Consider the following 13,887-nt stretch of genomic DNA (forward strand, 5'->3'; position numbering starts at 1 on the left):
AATAATATATGTGCTTGTTTATTCCAAAATCAATAAACTCAAACCTGATCTTAGCTGATCCTATTACATTGATCTTCAAGATGTTTTCCCCAATTCGGCCCCCACGTTATCATCACATTAATAGCCATATTATTCTTGCAACCTCAGTGCAAATTCACCAAGATATTCTCCATGACTGTCCAGCTCAGTTATAAATCACTCTGCATATTCATTTGCTCAAACTCAAGCAATTATCTGACTGAATCAAGGCCTAAATGGGAAAACGGGGTGATCTTCAGAACTGGCTTAAGCATAACACAGTCAAGCTATACGAAAAAGGAGGGAGGAAGACAATTACATCTTCTTCCTTTTCCTAAAAAATGTAAAGCTATTTATGATTAAGAGCCAGAAAAGCTCTTGAAATAAATTTGTTTAAAAAGACAGTTATGCTAATTACAAATTTCCTTAAATAGGGAAGACTTTACAGAGACAGTTTATAATATAGTCATTGACACAGAGATAAACTGATTTACATGAGAAATAACCTCTTTTAGTAGCACTTGCCAAAACTGCTTGGATTTATTATAAAATTAAGTCCATATGAACATTATACTTGGTTATACCTTGACCACAGCAGGGAACAGACGCCTGCCATCTTTCTGGTTGTGAGAATACAAACTTCTGAAAGCATTGTTATCTACCAGGTAATAGCTGCTATTTCAGACACATCCAAAGACATCCTTCATTCAAACTACAATTCAGAGAATTCTTAATATAAAATTATGCCTCTCAGGAGAACCTTACCACCCAGTGCTTACTGTATTTGTTAACACAGTTAAGCCTGTGTTTTCTAGCCAAAATAAAATACACGAATAATAGCTGTATACCATGGCAATTTAAACCGGTTTCTGATTTGTATGAGAAAGATCCAAAAGCAGAGAGCAGAAATTTGAATGAGGCAGAGAAGACATGCATGGAAAGTGTTGCTGCTCAGAAGCTGTGAAGAGTTCAGGACAGATGGATGCTGAATAATTATAGAATTGTAGGATTAAAAGAGTTAGAAGACCTTCTTTACTGCTCATACATCTGCCTGCCAATTCAGACCATCTCCCCACATACAGGTGGCCACTTCAAATGCAGACTGGAAAGGAAGGTCAAGGCCCTTTACAACAAGACCTACAAGCCAGAAAGAGCAGAATGATAGAAATGGCTATAACTGCTTATTTATACAGTATACTCTTGTTCCGATAAACTAAATTGTTCCAGTAAACTAATTGTTCTCAGTCTCAGATTTCTTTGAAACTCTTTAGAAGAGGCCAGAGTATTTAACTAAACCCACTAAGTCGTGTTTGGCTAAAACATCTCTTCCAGAAAGGCCTAAGGACATCAAGCAGTGAGTTTACCTGTTCCTGAAGTGATATGCTAGAAATGCTTAAGCCTTCTAAGTCTAAAAAGTGACGCCTAGTTTCCCATTTGAATTGCCTTGGTCTCTGCATGCCTAACTATCAATTCAGGTCTTGCATTTTTCAGTAATCTCAACATATTGGTGTCTGACATGAAACCCTGCAAAGGTACTCAGGGACACTATATTCCAGAAGCATTCCTCCCTTCTGTAAGCGTGACCTTGCATGCATTGCTGCTAGATGCTGAACTTTGCATTCGTTTGCCTTTAAAACACATTTCAGCTGAATAGGCTCAGCTTAGCTCTGTGATTTACCTCTCAACATAACTTAACCACCTGAAACTTTGTAAAAGATTTCATATACCTTTCTCTGTTGTTTATAAAAAACACTGAATTGTATCAGACCTAGCACTAGTCTTTACAGTTCCATTGGAAATACTGCTATTTAATGATGATTTTCCACTAACAACCACTTTTGGGGGTCTGCCAGTCCATACACCATTTCTCCTAGGCTTTGCTATTACAGTGCTGTTTCTTTTTGTTTGGTTAGTTTGGGGTTTTTTTTGTTAAGTGACACAGTGAAGTCCCTGGATACTTAGAAATTGCTGGGGTGCCTTTGAGAAACATTGCTGAATAGCATCTCTAGCTCTGTTTACAGTCCATAAGAGAAAGCCTCCTTCTCAGGATGTTCTCTCGTATAAAAGTGTGTGGGTGTATTATTATGTTGCAAAATGTATAAATGAGGGGCATCTATAAACTTCCTCATTAAAACATTCAGCATCTAAGTGCTGCTACCACTTGAACTGCTGCTTAGGGCTGAAATTATCCCACAAGTCCCACAGGTACTTTAACAGAGGACTTTTCACCTGACCATGATTTCAGCTTCATGACAAAGCAAAACTAACCAGTGCACAAGGATACAGCTGAATTTCTGTGCCTAACATGCTGGCACAAAAATCAGAAGTTAACTACCCCGGTTAGTGAGGTTTACCCAAGCACGGCGAGATCAGGCTGCCTTGGGAGAGGTTAGACTTTGACACGATGACATACCGAGCGTGGGAACCCAGAGCTGGAGCATTGGCTATAGGAGAGGCATCATGCAGCTCTATAAACAAGTTAGGGTAGCTTCTTCTGGTACGATAATGTGCTCTGGCATCCATGTTTGAGACACAGTTTGGGATACTGTCTCTCAACTGTAAAGAGAAACTGCTAGGATGATCAGAGAGAGACTGAATTCAGACGCAATTTTTCCTCTACTAGGAGAAGCTGCTTTGCAATCGTATATCAGATGATGTCAGATATAAGGTGCAGACTGCTTCTGTAAATTGCCGTGTTTCCTTGGTGTTTGATAGATTATAGTGTTAAGAAGTATGATGCTAATTGGTTTACGTTACAGATACTCCCCCAAAAGAGTTGATAATTCCTCAGCGTTCAGGATGGAGCCAGAATGTAACAGCCTTCTGCACCCTCGGCCCCGCTCAGGGCTTCAGTGGAAGAAGGCACGTCCCCTCCCCACGTGGAAAGGTGTAAGCAGCACGCAGGACGACAGCCATTTCGGGCATTTCCTTATTGACAGGAGTCATTGTGCAGACTTTCTGTGCCCTTCAGAGAAAGACACATGGCAATGGGCTAAAATCCTCAAGGGATCAGTGCAGAAAATACAGAACAAAACCAATAGAATGTGTCTTCTGCAAATCCAAAAGCACTCAAGGGACTGTTTGAAGAAGAGGCAACAAAACCAATTTCACACTATGGAGAAAAATCATGCACTGTTGGTGCCTTCAAACAGCCATTCCGTTTCATAAAAAGTCTGTCTACTGTTCATTGCATTTATGTTTGGTTTGAATTGTACTTTGCCTATTTAAATTGAACATGAGGGAAATTTCACTTAGTTCTCTGATCCCCATTTCCAACAGCACCAAGACCCTGTCAGAGGCAGAGACAACACTGACAAGAAAAATACAATTTGCAATAGGGCACGTTGGAGTGAATGAAAGAAGTTTTTTTCCTTTCCCTGCACATGTGCCTGTATCACACTGACAAGACGTTCAAGACTCCTTTGTAACCAGCTTTGGCCAAACGCTCCATAGGACAGTGTCCATAGTTCTGACATGAAGGTCAGCAGAAGTCTGCATGAGGAATATCATACCAACATTCGCCTTCTCTCTCCCATAGGGGACTCACTTCTTCTGTGGCAGGTTCGAATCTAATTATTTTCAAAAAAACCCCACAGTTGTACCTGGAATTGTTGACATAAGGCCAACTCAGTTCCAGGATTCTCAAATTCGGTAGTAAACAGTGAAATACCATAAAATGGGAATTCTAGGTGTTACCAAAAAAAAAAAAAAAAAAGAGCATTAAGTTTGGAAGGAATCTGTAATTTTCATACTCTTAAAGTAAATTATAACACATAGTTACAGCCCCTTTCTAATCATTTACACCTGATTTTGAGTTCAGGCTGCTTCTTCCTATCCTCCATGACATAGAGGGAAATTCTCCTGAAGATCAAATTATGCCATACAGTGTAGCAGCTATAATTAAATGAGAGGAAGCTTGATCTGTGCTCCGTGACACTGGGTTGTTTAAAAGATTTGTGAGTAATTGGCTTAACTGAGAACAGCTGTAAAATTATGCTAACAAATCCGACAGAGCAAAGATTTGGCTACCGTAATAGAATTTGGAGTTTAAAAGTCTTTTTCTTCTCCAAATGCACACATACGTACACTTCAATTTATTTACCTTTTTTTTTTATGCTGAAACATCCTGAAAGGTAAAAAGGAGTCTACCTGTAACCAGGCAGAAAAAGGGGTGTATCTATCCCATCCCCAAATACTGTAATAGAGCGACCACTCATCAGGCAGTGGGAGCTTCCTTGCTTTGTTTACACTTTCAACACACTTCAACTAAAGCAAAAACTGCATTTGAAGGAAAGGCTTTTCTTTGCAGAGTTTAGTGCAATTTCCCCCTCCTTCTGCGTGGTTGTGTAGAAGGTAGCTCAGGAGACAGCTCTTGATTTATGGCCAGTATAAATCAAAGAAGGGACCACTGATGGGCTGCACACAACCTAATTTGTCTTGGATCCCCAAAAGAGTTTGCTAAACACTAGAAGATTAGCAGTTCTCACTTACCCTGGTGACAAGAATGTGCCTTCAGCACTGATAAATATTCAGAGACTATCAGCTGCTGACTGCTTGCTGTGTTTCCACAGAACTGTGCAGATTAACTCCATAGGGGGTCTGAGAGGGACACAAATAATGAGATTTCAGCATGCCACAGGGACTGAGCAAGCCACAAGTTTAAGGATTCAGGGAGACTTCTCTGCAAAACAGAGTTACGAAGGGCAGTAAAAATGCTGCACTCTCACAATAAACTGCCTGAAGAATATTCAGAGGTATCCTTTACCACGAATCTACAGTTCTCATTTGTTCATAGTTACATTTCTATGTATATAGTGTTTCTATAGACTTATCAATATATCAATGCTTACCCGAAGAATGTAAGAACAGATGCTGCTGTCTATCTCCACCTCAGAAATGGTGTTATAGGGTATCAGCTGCTCCATGTAAGCCAGGAGCACATTAGCTCTTCAGAAACATTAACTTTATTAACCATTTCAGCACTGAGCACTTTTTTAGCATCCAGTTAGAATTCTTGTCCATAATTCCAACCCTCTTCCCATAACTCCTGAGACACCAAGAAATTAAGAGTGAAAATTTTTGTTGCCTTTTTTACATGAAACTGTTACTGAAATTCTAGTGCGAGTCAGTTCAGATGTCTAGATAGAGACATACAGACAGCAGAATAAACCCAGAGATGAAGATTAAGCTCAGCCTGGCAACAGAGGAAAGGGCACAGGTAATAGGCAGAGCATATAATAACTTTCCAGGGCAATGTTCTTTCCACTATCTTCAAGATACCTGGTGCATGCTAAGAAAAGGCTGGTAACACTGTAGAGGGGAGTGTTAGTTTCCGCAGAAAACGTGACTGGTACAGGGCAATCCGCGCATTCCTCCTCCCCTCTGCCTTTTTCATCCTCTTTGTATTTCATACCATATGCTCCCTCACCAGACTAGATAAATTGGACTATATGTGCCTCTGCTGCTGACTGTAATAGTCTTTGTAAAACTCCAGCCTTAATTCAGAAACAGAGCTCAGTACTGATAGACAGGAGGAGACACCTTGGCCTTCTTCCCCTGCACTCCCAGCTGTGCGCCTCTGTTCCCTTACATCGCCTGTGGGGCCCTGTCACCAGCTGGTCCTGCTCACTAAAGCAGCAGAAACCCACACCTCATGCAACAACGCCCACAGCGGACTATTAGCTGAAACATCTTGCATCTCAGGTGTGACAAATCAAGATTTGCTTTGTAGGAGCACACTACAGCTGCCCAGAAACATCCATAGGGGGCTCACTATATGTTCTATGTTTGAAAGTGGAGACGTGAAGTTTGTAACGCTGGTCCATCACTCATCTTCAGCTGAAGCTGTTCATTGAGGTGGAATCTTGTAGACCAAGGCTTTGACATTAGTAAGACAAGCGAACAGAACTATAATTAAAAGAATAACCTTGCTCTGTCCTAGAAGAGTCTGGTGACAGCATTTGCTGGGAACCGATCTTTTTTCTAATGTAAAAATTTACCTTAAGTTTTATCTGGTAATATTGGAAAACTATGGCTGGAGCACATTTTGCAACAATTCTTTTTTATTCTCTGTACAGAGTAAAATTATGCTCTGGTTTACACAAAGTAAAAATTCACCTCTTGATCAGGAGAATTTTTATGTTCATTTATAGATTTTATTTACTGTTATGTATCCCTGGAGAGCCTGGAATCTCATAGTTAAAAACAGCATGAAAATTACTTTCTTAGCTTTTTCCTTACAAGCACATAAATCTCATTCCACGTAGCAAATATTTGTCTCTAGAGAAAACACATTTAAACTTCCCCTGAGATTACAAAAGGTCTACTAAAGGAAGAAGCTATTGTACCACATCCAAAATGACATCTAAGCCCATCCCGTCCCCTGTGAAGTGGCCAATGCTTCTCACGCCCTCCAAGTTTGGCCTGTGTCCCTGTTGCACCACAGGGCAAGACATTGCCTTGGAGCTGAGACCCCTGCCCCTACTCAGCCTTTCTAGCCCACAGTGTCAGGCAAGGGATTACAGTACTCTGGGAAGAAAGATGCTGGCAGTTACCTCCAAATCAATCACCAGTGTGCCTGGTTTCCAGCAAGAGCCAGTAACAAGCTGCCGACAGCTATCACCGCTAAATATGTGTGTCAGCTACTCTTGCTCAAGTTCAGGCTGAAAGAGAGCACAGGGTACCTACTGTTCATCAGCACAGCTGAGCTGATGGACAGGCTCAAGGCCCCATGGACCAGTCCTCCCGCTCCGCATAGGCTCTGCACCCAGCCACATCGTCCCGCTCCTCTGTGCTCCTGCTGCAGCTGTGGTAGTTGTCCGCCCCCTCGTCAAGCCGATCCCTCTTCCTCAAATCACAGAAAGATCAATTTGCTTTGTTCCTGGGGCAGTTTTCTGTGGCTCCCCAAACGGTCTGCTGGGTTCTGGTATCAGCACTAGAAATGGGAGCAAGAAAAGGGAAAGCAGGGGCACAGGACTTCTGTGCCTGACAGCAACAGGCCACTAGATCAGCTCACCTTCATCACTGAATCCTATCCTCTGGCACGGTCAAGCAGAGTAACCGTGAAGCATGCATTGGATCAGCAGAGGAGTTGTACCCCTTTTTCACCCAAGGACTTGTTGTTCAGCCATTAAAGAATGAGAGATGACACCTGGCCAGTGAAGAGGCATTTGCACTTCTGAGAAAATGTCAGGGACATGCATTCCCATGTCAAGGAAAAACCTACAACCAATTCTTGAATAATGGAGATTCAGCAACTTCTGATTTAATTATAAGATGACTAGATCAGGCTTGTCTTTTCTATTTTGGATGTTTTATTTACATTTTACCTTAACTCTGCTTGAGTTAAGAGTAATTTCAAAGTAACCGAATAACAAGAAGCCATTCCCCAGCCATGGATCTGATAAATTTATGAAGTGGCCACAATAGGGCACAAAAACTCTAAATTCTCATGCAGGACAAGGATTACAAACAGAAGAGATGTCACTTATTAGACTAATTTGTACAGAGGGAAGAATTAGACAAGCCTTTAGACATGTAAGCCCTCCTTGGTCTTATAAGGACAATTACATCCTTAGACCACCATGGCTACCACAAATCTTGTATATTGGATGGTATGTATGCTATATATATATATATATCTTTCCATGCCATGATACAGCATGGAGGATAAAAAAAATTTGCTGTATGAAGCAGTAACTAAAAAGTAGGGCCTGAGTCTTTGTGGGCATAAGCTTGTCTGATCTTTCCAGAAATATCTATCAGTCTAAAAATTATCTCAAAGGCATTACCTCTATTTGCAGATCTTGTTCTGCCTGTGTCTTTGGTCCATCACAGCTACAGCAAAATATCACAAGTTTTAGCCCAGGCTCCAGATCCCACAGAACATAACATACCATGAAGACCTGAAGGAGGTGGAGCTGGGGCATGATGGTGACCAGGAGAGAGAGAGGCCTCTTTCCCCAAGTGGGGATAACCAAAGGAGAGCACAGGGAAAGAGCAGACATCTAGAAAACATGACCTTTCAAGAAAGGCTGAACATCAGAGAACACGAAAGGCCATCTTTAAATACGTAAAAGTAGTTACAAAGGGGTTATATCCTATGAGGACAGAACAAGGAATAATGAACTGACATTGCAGCAGGGAGATCTAGAGGGCAGGGAAATCTAAGGGTAAAGAGGATGAGCTCTTGGACTAGATTCCAGAAGGGTCTGGACTCCCACTCTGGATGGCTTTGATACTGGATGGGGCTACCATCTGTCACAAATGCAGCAGAAAGACCTGATTTGGAAAACTCATCCAGTCCAACTCTATTCCAGCCTCTCATTCCTATAGCTTTTTCTTTTTCCTTACTTCTAGTTCTACATGCTGCCATTCTTCAGGCCATTTTAACTCCACTCAGTAATCCTTTCCCTAACTTTTCATGGAGATGACCCACCCTGTTTTTCCCTTAATTTTCTGTTGTTAAGTTTACTGAAACACTCAAAATACAAGAAACACATGAAAGGCATTTGAAGTCAGAAAGATCAAAACAAATGTGAAAGGTTTATACCTGGATATTTTCTGAAGTTTGTGTTGTTTAAAAGGGAAAAATAAATTTCACAGAGATATACAAGGTATGACATTTTCTGAAGATTGTTTCCCACGAAGGTTGACTGCAGCTACTGTTGAAGTTAAAAATTAGCTTTATCCTTTCCAGAGGTGTGCTATTCTTTTGTGCTTTTGTTATACCCCTCTCACAGAGAGGACACGTGACAGCCTGCAGATACTGCTAATCTCCCTTACAGGAAAATTACATCACTGACTGTAGAAAGTCTTTTTGCTGATGGGCAACTTAGATAATACCACCTGAGATTTTTTAGCTTCAAGCTCCTACCTTTTCTAGCTTCATGGATAAATTCACAGCTTTCAGAGAATGGCTTTGACAGAACATATATCAGACCAGGCAGAAGTAGGAATTCAGAATCCTGCCACGCTGGTTTTTGTTCTCACTGGCCACTGGTGGAGCTCCGTGAGGTTCCTCTGATCCCGAAAGTGCCGACACCATAAACGCGAGCAAGAGAAAGTTGATGCTAAGTTGCGGAGACAGACTTGTGTCAAAAGGTTTATGGTGTTCATTAAAGGCAGGAGACTAGAAATGTGGAAGTTTTAATTCATTTTCTTTTTCACTCCTTCATTGTTTGGAGTGCTACAAAGAAGCACTGCAGAGACTAAGCACCTATTGATGAAAAACTGTTTAAAATACCTGAGGTAGTCTAACCTTCATGCTTCTGCTGCTTTTGAGGCTATGATCTTAGTAGCAGCTGCTAACAGCTTCTCCAGCTCCTCGTTTAAATAAAATCACCTTGCCAGCATTTGCCTGTCAATGAATTTCTGATAACACCGGCAAGTAATTCAGTGCTTTAGGAGCTTTTGTTTGATCAGTGTCCATGAACCAGTAACTTTTTGTTGTTTTGGCAGACTCTAAGCCACAGATTTCTTACTTTTCATTCAGAACTCACAGGTTGTATCTCCTAAGGTATTTGCTTCTGCATACAGTCCCTCATGAAGCCACAGGGCTAAATTCTGCTTGCAGGCAAATGTCCATGGAAGCCAACACAATCACGTATAATTGCATTTAAGGACAGGTTTTGGCACACTGTAGTTAACACAGCAGTCAGTCAGGGCAGCTTGAATAATATAGCAGCTAATACAGACATTTTATTTATCACACAGGCAATTTGTTCCAATTCAATTTACAAATTAAATCACCTTCCAAGCTGGGATAGGACACTAAGAAAAAGGTATGTATGTTCCCAACATAATGATGTAGTCTCGTCTTTCTGCTTTAGTCCTTAGCGTACATATCTTTGAATCACAGCATTGGAAAGCAAAGCTGTGGGGTATGAAAAAATAATTCCATTATCTAGAATTTTAAAGTCGGTACATTCTCATATCAGTATTCTCTGCAATTCCAATGTGCTAGTCTGATATCCAAGTACCTGATGTTCTGCAGTGTCTCAGTTCTGAATGTATTTTTGGGGTTTTGTCCATCACTGCCTCTATCATGAGCTGTTCCAAATAATCTGTAATTAGTCTTACTATTACACGGACGCATGTTTCAAGTGCCTTTAGTTAATGCAAGAAAAACTGACAGCAACCAAGAGAAAAATATGTCAAAAGAAAGATAAAGTAAAAGGTAGTTTTGAAATTCTCTGTCCACAGTTTTGATTTAATTCACTGTTATCCATGTGGTTATAAGTTAATTCATTTTCAGTCATTTGAATGTTGACATTAAAAAACCACTATTTAGTGACTCATTACATCTGTGCAGTTTTTGGTTTAAACAAGATTTTGTTAACTGATAGAGTTTACAAAATCTGAAAAATTATATGTTAAAAAGATATGAGAAGTGTTATTGTGCCTTTCTCTAGCAATAAGATCTCTGCCAGTAAAGTTAAAAACAAAACAAATTTATATTTTGATTCTCCACATAGGCTGGAAGAAAAGGAGTGAAGTGAATTCATGTTAGATAAAAAGGGAACTGAGAGTCATCAGCCCATTCCAACTGTAGTAAACAGGACCTTCAAGTGCTGTTTTACTGTAGATGATATTTTATTGAACTACAAAACCAAAATACTGATAAAAAGCACAAATCTTTATAAGAACAGAATGAGCTGTGGAATAACAGTGCCTTTATTTCAAAAGCTGTGGCATATTAGAAAAAAAAGCAAGAGGGAAAGAGAAGGAAGGGTAGAGGGGTAGAGAAGATATCCGAGACACTTGTTTCCTCTCAAGACAGCATGACTTCAGCACTTCATAGGCATCTTCCTTTCACCCCAAGAGCAGAAAAGCCTCAACACTGTGGAGTTAGTCAGCCTCTTTGCAGCAATTTAAGATACTAGTCAAAAAACATTATTCCAGGCCGGGAGCTGTGTTTGGTGAGACATCTACATCTTAAGCCACAGGGCAGATCTAGAGAGGGGAGGCTCTGCAAATGTAGTTATTCAGATCAGGCAAGCTTATGGGTCCGGGGGCACTGCTGCAGCTCTGAGCAGGCAGTAGGTACCGCTTAGAGGCACAAGTTCATCAGTACAGCCATAGCCTGGTTGAATGTGGGCTGACCCCTCTGGTGGTCCTAAACCAGTCCTGCAATCTCATGAACCGATGTCCATCTGGCAAAAATCCAGGTACTGACCATGCTGTAGCTACTTGAATTTACATAAACCGAAGCCCCATGCCCAGCAGAGAGTATAAGTAAAAAGCTGAGAATCAAAGTTGATTCTGGGCATCCTTCCCAATGGCTTAAAAGAAAAATGCCTAAATGCCTTTACCTGGGGTTTGCATATACCAAAATAATCTCCAAATCAGTGTCACCACTGAGTAGTGCACACAGTTTGTAGTGTACTTACTTTAGCAGCTCATAGCATCCCTCTCCCTAAAGCTTTCTCTCTCCATCTCTGGCCATTTGGACTCCTCCTCTTCCTTTTTACCACCCTCCTCCCTGCTCCTGTAAGTTCCTCGTTTAAGAGGACTCATGTTTGTTTGATTTCTGCCATGATGCTGTTTTGGTCTCTTCACCATGGAGAGACAGGTCTATTGCTTCCTTTGCCTTTGCTATGTAATTTACAGAGGAAGGCAGAAAAGTAGGTCAGGCCATCCTCAGCTTTAGATACTTGGGATGAACTTTCCAACCTTTGAAAGGGAGGGTTCTTTGTCCATTCCCATAGAGGTACCCTTCCCACTCTGATGGCAAGGTGCAAAATGCTCCAGAGGAGTGAGAGACAGCACAGGTGATTGCTTGAAGCCTTAAATCTCATCCTAAACCACCACAGCTCTCCAGTGTCAGTGGAAAAGCTACCATCAGAGGGCTGCTATTTAAACTAGATTAGGCTGTAAACACTTAACAGCTTAGGAGCATTTACCAGAACAGGGTTCACCTGTCCTAGTTTAACTTGCCATGGACTAACTTTTCAGCAGTCGAACAGGTGGTGTCCCCATGGGAAAACCTTAACAAGAGAGAAAACATTCCAGTCTCTTCTACTAACACAGTTCATATGAGCTTGGTGATACTTCTGTTCAAAAACTATGTCAGTCAGCAAAGGTGAATACAGCGCAACTCTGGTACCAGTTCTAAATTCAAGACTGATCCAGATGAACAATTTGCAGACAGCGTATTCAGCAATGCTGACTGGCAAATTGGTCCACATACTGAAATAGGCTGCTTAATGCTGTTCCATCAGCTCTTTGGAAATGTTTATTTTATGAATTTCCCTACATAATGCCACTACTGCTCCTTTCTTTAAAATCTCAAGGCAAGAAACAGGCCCTTACTGTCAACACTAAGGTAAAGTAACATTCAATAGGAGAAGCTATTTGAAGATCCAGCTTCTGCTCTCAGCATCAGATTGGCAAGTAGGCCCCAATCTCCCTTCAATTTCCTGCTGATAGAAGCACAACTACTGATACAAACTCAAGAGCTATTAATATAGTCAAAACCAGGAGTAGTTGCACACTCCCATCAAGCTATAAAGCAGCACAAGGTATCACGCTTGTGACTAAATCAGGCACCATGTCCTTGAATTCCACACAGAAGTTGCTCAGCTGGTCTGGAGTATGAGGAAGAAAGAGAGTAACACTGCATAAAACAGTGCACAGCACAGCACTCTTAATCTTTAGGAAAGGGAGAACAAATGGAATGATGGACATTAAAAAAAATACATATAACATCAAGGCTTAGAAGTTAACCATAAAAATGACATGAGGCAAAACAAAAGTCAGGAGAATGAAAGGCAGTGAGACAGAGATAGATATCAATACTTCTAAAAGGCATTCAAAAGAGATAGCATTTGATGCAAAATGTAATCCTTAATATAGCTTTCTTGGCTAGATTGAAATACCCCATGATTAAAGAGCCCTCTTTTTCCCCTAATTTCATCTTGTTTGCTGGCGAGGTTAGGGAGTCCATAACCATATCAGTTAGCGTCCATCTTGCTTTTTACCTGTAGAGCACTGACCTACAAACAACATGTTTTCCCTAGCGGCTACAATATTAAAGCAATGTAGAGATGAGAAAGGTCATTTTACATAGGATTTTGAAGTTTTTTCCCTAAGTAAAAATTAAATTTCAACATCATTGGGAATTAAATATTATAAATGTGTTTGAATCAAGCAGAACATTTCATTTCTGTAAATCACAAATGATAAGCAAATATGGCTTGCATAAAGTATGTATATCTTTTACTGGAACATAGATTTCTACCTCCAACACACTGAAATGTTTAAGCTATGAAGTACTTAGTATTTTAGCAATATCTGTATAACAGAAATTTCCTCTTTCATCAGTTAAGTTTATTGCATTAGCAAACAGGAGTCACTCCTTAAATGAAATTCAGCTTCAGGGTTTTTCTTTGAAAAGCTATCATGAGAGTCAAAGAGACTGACGGTACTTGATATTTCATTTTTTATTACTCATTTGCATCACTAGAGTCTGACTATGTTTATGAAGTGTAATTTACAAGGAAGAGAAAACTTTCTTTGTGTGAGATTGTCCAAGAGATTTCCTGCTCAGTGTTCCAGCTTTGCTTAAGCAGTGTCTGCAGCACTTCATTGGGCCTTTTTTCATAAGCAAGAAGTTTAACAGTCAATATTAGTGATGAGAGCATCTATCTAATCATCTTAACATTATTAATAGATGCTAGAGGAAATGAATGCCATGTGGCATTTCACACATTGATATCAAATGCTTAAGATGACGACAAATTAAGCTCAAAGCATTTTCTCCAGAATTTGGTCAAAATGGTTGAAATCCTTGTTTGAAAAACAAGGATTATTCAAATTTATTATTTGGATAATGTGTTTTAGCTGGCTAAACTGATTGGAAAGAAAGAC

The sequence above is a fragment of the Gymnogyps californianus genome, chromosome 6, assembly GCF_018139145.2.
Source record: "Gymnogyps californianus isolate 813 chromosome 6, ASM1813914v2, whole genome shotgun sequence".
Lineage (NCBI taxonomy): Eukaryota > Metazoa > Chordata > Aves > Accipitriformes > Cathartidae > Gymnogyps > Gymnogyps californianus.